Source organism: Nicotiana attenuata, unplaced genomic scaffold (genome assembly GCF_001879085.1).
Source record: "Nicotiana attenuata strain UT unplaced genomic scaffold, NIATTr2, whole genome shotgun sequence".
NCBI classification, from domain to species: Eukaryota; Viridiplantae; Streptophyta; class Magnoliopsida; order Solanales; family Solanaceae; genus Nicotiana; species Nicotiana attenuata.
Genome location: NW_017671282.1, coordinates 173,770 through 179,021, shown reverse-complemented (window position 1 = coordinate 179,021; position 5,252 = coordinate 173,770). Strand labels below are relative to the sequence as shown.

At 35.0% G+C, this 5,252-nt stretch overlaps 1 long non-coding RNA gene across 1 annotated transcript; it reads right to left on the bottom strand.

Moving 5' to 3' along the window:
* Positions 1-1,579: 1,579 nt before the first annotated feature.
* Positions 1,580-4,167, bottom strand: LOC109207270. The gene is made up of 3 exons (XR_002064991.1): positions 3,956-4,167; positions 3,215-3,401; positions 1,580-2,060 (listed from the first exon to the last, which is right to left on the bottom strand). It is a non-coding gene; the product is annotated as an uncharacterized LOC109207270 (long non-coding RNA).
* Positions 4,168-5,252: the final 1,085 nt, after the last annotated feature.

The window sequence follows — 5,252 nt, the reverse complement described above, 5'->3', positions numbered from 1 at the left end:
CGGGCAAAATTTGGAAATAATGGACGAAAAAAAGGAGCAAAGCTCGTTGGCAGTGGAAAACCCCACTAGCGCGGGCATTAGCGCGGCCTTAGCGCGCCCGCGCTAGTTCAGCAGTCCAAAACAGACTTAAACCCCACTAGCGCGGGCAGATAGCGCGCCCGTGCTAGTCCAGATGCGGGAACAATGTTTTAAAAAGGGTAAATTCGGAAGTCCAAGCAAATCCACACAAACTATAAAAGGTTTAACAAGTCCAATAGAGAAGGAGTTCGAGTTTTTGAGAAGAAGCAACGGAGGCAAGGAGGCAACTTGGAAAACGATTTTATTCTCCCTACTTTATTCTTCTATCAATGAATATGAATTCTTTTGTAGTTTTCATCGTTTTTATGAGTAGCTAAATATTTTAATCTAAGGTTTTGGTGAAACCCGTTGGGGATGACTTGGTTGTTATATTAATATATTTTTGAATTGGTTATTAATCTCTATTTGTTCGTCTACGTTTTGATTGTGGTTAATTGAAAGGATCCTCAATTATCCGTCCCTATTTAGTATGTATCTGCTTGAGAGAGAGTGCATATTTAGGTAGTTGTTTGAACAACATCACTCCCGGAGTATAGACGAGAGTCATAACTGAAGGTTTAGAGGTTGGATTAGAGATAACGATATCTCGGGTGCAATCTAAGTGAACTGTAATGTGAATCTAGCTAGCGTAGCTTGAGAGAGTGCGTCTAGTAAATTATCATAATTGCTTGAGAAAGATTTATGATAGCTGGAGAGTTCATGATTGATAGAGACAACTAAGTCACAGTTATAAGACATATACAACCAAGGAAATCACAACGGGGGAAACCATTACCTTAGACCTTATTCCAATTGTTTACACATCAAGCATAGTTAATTTTCAGCAGTTTATTTATTTTCAGTTTTAGTTGTTAGAAATATCATCAACTGTTAATCACAACGTTTGGGGAAATTGATTCTGTTGAATTTAGTAATTTCAACAAAAGTAATTGATAGGTTAATTCCCTGTGGTTCGACTCTGGGCATAAATACTCAGATTATATTTGCAACATCCGCGTGTCTTTTTATAAAGCATAGTTTGGCGTTATCACTATTGCAGCCCTTGGAGGCTTACATTCAATAAGATTTTCTTTATTTTTACTGCTATCTTATTTCGTTCATAGTGATCAATAGTTATTTCATTGCACAAGCTTTGGATTAGACTGGTTGCTAGAGACCTTTAAAATATAAATTTAATTTTATCTTCCGAAATCAATTTTTTGGGTTAAACAAGGTCAAGCTTAACTTTATTAAACGCACCCCAAAAAAAAAAAAAAAAAAAAAAAAAAAAAAAAAAAAAAAAAAGCTATGTGCAAATTACTATGATATAAATGTAGCTCCTATTCCAAGAAAGAATTGAATAAATTAATGATTAATTTGCTCGGGTGTTTTAAGATCCGGTAATCGCGTTTAATGATAATATAACTCCTGAATTATAAATATTTTGACTCCCACTATGTATCTTAACATATTCAAATAAACGTGAAAATATGTTAGGTGCATTGGGGGATTGAGAAAAATTCACAATGAGATTCAGGAATTAAATTATCATCGTAAAATTGAGCGGATCTTGGAGGTGAAACTGGTGTCTGATGAGTCTAATGACAAAAAATAAGTAACCCCTACGATTAACAACATAACAAAACTTCTCTACATTTTTCAAAATAGGAATCAAAAACAAGATTAACGTTTGCTGCTATGTACTTGGACCAAACAAATAAATACAGAAAGCTAGCTACAAGTCATCTTTGTAGTGAGCTCATTGTCTTCAATACAGAAAGCTAAGGGATGATAGCAAGAGAAAACAACATAATGGACCTTGCAAAAGAAGAAACTCCTTTGTAGTTTACACCCTTTCCAATTCAATATAATGTTGTGTTTGTCTAATTGGTCCTTCAACTCCTTCCTCCAATTTTGAATTAGTCTCTCCTGCTTGGTTATAAGCTCAGTCTTTGTTTTCAACTCTTCTTCCATGAAATCTCTGGCATGTCTCTCAATATCAACTGCGGAGCAACAAATTTGAAACTCATTTCAGACACTTGAATAGTGAATATAAGCTCGATCAGTAAAAAAAAAAAAAAAAAAAAAAAAAAAAAAAAAATAGAAAAAAGAAACAAAGCAAAAATGCTAAAATCAAAAAGCGGAAAATTCAAACTTCATTCCTGCACGAGTATTAGGGAATAAGCAGAACCTGAAAGTGTCACCATTTCTAGAGGATATTAAATTCCAGGAATTTTGACAAATTCACTTCAAATGGAAAACACAATGAAGATTCAAAAAACAGAAAATATAAGACAATAAGAAAGGAAGGGAGGGATTCTAATCTGCTCAATCGATCTAAGAACTGTGCGAATTATTGTAGTATTAAGCTTATGAGTCAAATGATGAAACTTTAGAAAAGACTGATAGAGCGTAGATTCAAGGAACATTACATAGGTGACAAAGAGCTATATTTGCTAATAGTTGGAATTAAGGCTTAGTTGTTACTTATATTATAATACTTTTATTAGGTCTTGTGTTTTCCAGGAATCTTTAGTTTCATTAGAGATTTGTATATCAGTGCAGAGAAAGTGTGAGATCTAAAGAACCTCTAGTTTTAAAACATTAAGTTGGAATTATTGAGTAGAAGAATGAAATGAAGGGAGGTGATCAGAATAGACAAGGATATTCATACAGCCAATCCCAACTAGTTTAGGAACATATAGTTTTAAGTAGCTCCTGTAAGTTGCAATATTCAAAGACCCTATATCACTGATTGAAAACAAGAAGCTTCTGTAAATTGCAATATTTGAAGACCGACATCATTATGTCAGTGCTAGTGGGAAACGGGTATTCAAATGGATAATACAGCAAGACCTCAAGTCTAAAGCAAAATGTTCTCACATAGCTTTAGAACATCAAATAGCTACCTTATCAGAAAACAAAACAATAAAGACTAAAGCAGCGGTCCTAATTTAAATTGGCAACAAAAAAACAAACACAAGTTAGTATATAGAGTGTAGAAGTAACAATACTGCTATTTTGTGTTTTCCTGACTGATTTATTAGTACTACACCCATCCTTCAAAGACAATGAATAGATTCAAGGGTTATAAATATGTCGTTCAGTCTTAAAATTACTCACTCTGATGATAAGGATGATCTGAACGGTCTATTACCTGAAGCTCTCTTGCAGGGAAGCAAAGTAGCCTCTAACGCCATCACTTGTCATCCGTTGAAGAAGGTGATTGCATCTGCAATTCAGGATTTTGCTACAGGATGTCTCTCAGCCATATGATTCGAGCAAATGTAGCACCACTAACTGCCCTCACTTCAAAGGTTAGGTGGAGAGAAGATGCTGGCAAACTGATCACAGCAAATAGTAAATGAAATTGAAACCTTTATCTTGACAAAAATAACAAGAAAGAGCAAGGCCAAAACCACTTCAATAGCTGTAATGATACTTGTCCTTTTTCACTTTTCGAGGTTTAATTTGATTAATTCTCTGTTTAAACCTAACATACATAAATTATCTTCTATCTTTCAAAAGAATTTGAACATTCCAAAATTATAAAAAGCTAGTACATATGTTACTTGTTTGTAAATTTTGAAAATGTAACATAATTCATTTCAAACTCGAGGGGGAGCATTCCTTTTCTTTCTATTATGTCTCTTGGAAAGCATAAGGGCTGCAAATTTTAACAGAGGGCATAATTACAAATAACTTTGATATTATTTGCCATCCTGCATCTTCTTTTTTTCAATTTAGTAAAAGGATTTATACAGATAAGAAACTGAAAGCACCAGTTCTTTTCCTTTTTGTCTTTATTTCTAGATTTAACAGTATACTTATTCTGATTCGCAAATAAGGACGAATGAGCTAGAAAAAATGGTAATGGATTCACGAACTTTTGACATACTCATCAAATTAAACACTAGCGAAGGCATGAAATTAGCAAAATGCACAAAGAAGATTGGGTAAAACAACGATAAATGCAGCGGACAGTAGCGGTAAATTTGAATGTATGAGGCATGAGGGTGTTTTTATCTCGTGGAGATGGAATTCAAAATCAGGTGCTACAAAATCTAGCTCGTGAATTGTTAATCATCAGCTGGAAAATGCAATAAATTTGGTATTAGGTTCCTTGGGGTGGGTGGAGAGCTTATGAAGAAAATACAATTCGGATACAAGCTGGTAAACGGGGGAGAAATTAAAAAATAGCCAAATTTTCGAGTGGTAATTTAAAAATAGCCACAGTTTCAAAAGTAATCGAAATTTAACCACTCTTCATGTAAAGATAAATCTGAACGAACACACTTTTCGAAATCCGGAAAAAAACTCCAGTATAATATACTGGAAATTCCAGTATACTTATGCTGGAACTCCAGTATAGTATAATATACCGGTCCAGCATAATATACTGGAGATTGGAGCACCTTCCAGCATAATATACTGGAGATTGCTCCAATCTCCAGTATATTATACTGGAACTGTCTGCGTGTTGGAGTTCCAACATAATATGCTGGAAATTTATATACAGGTGCACCAATCTCCACTATATTATGCTGGAACTTTCCGTGTTACAGCAAAATAGTGGCTATTTTTTAATTACTTTGCAAACGCTGGCTACTTCTGAATGACCAGTCCAAAAACTGGCTAGCCCATGCTATTTTTCCGGTAAATGGTGAGTAGTATAAGTGGGTTTGTCAATTTGGTCAAGTATAATGGGTTCACTAGGTCGGGCATAATCAGCCCATTTGTGTGTTGGGTAATTTCGGGAGAAATTCAAAAATAGCCAGATTTACCACTGGTCGTTGAAAAATAGCCAAGTTTCAAAAGTCATCGAAATTTAGCCACTTTAAATCTGAGCGAAAACACTGTTCAAAATCCGGAAAAATATGCCCGCAAATTTTACGGGAGTTCAAGCATAATTATGCTGGAACTCCCGCAAATTTTACGGGAGTTCCAGCAAGTATAATTGTCCAGTATAAGATACTAGAGTTTGGAGCACTAGTGCTCCAGTCTCCCGCAAATTTTACAGGAGTTAGCAAAGTATACCGGTCCAGCATAATATGATGGAGTTCGTACACAAATGCACCAGAACTCCCGTATATTATACTGGACCGGTCCCTGTTGCAGCAAGATAGTGGCTATTTTTCATTGACTTGATAAACGCTGGCTATTTTTCATTGACCTGTGAAAACTGGCTATACCAT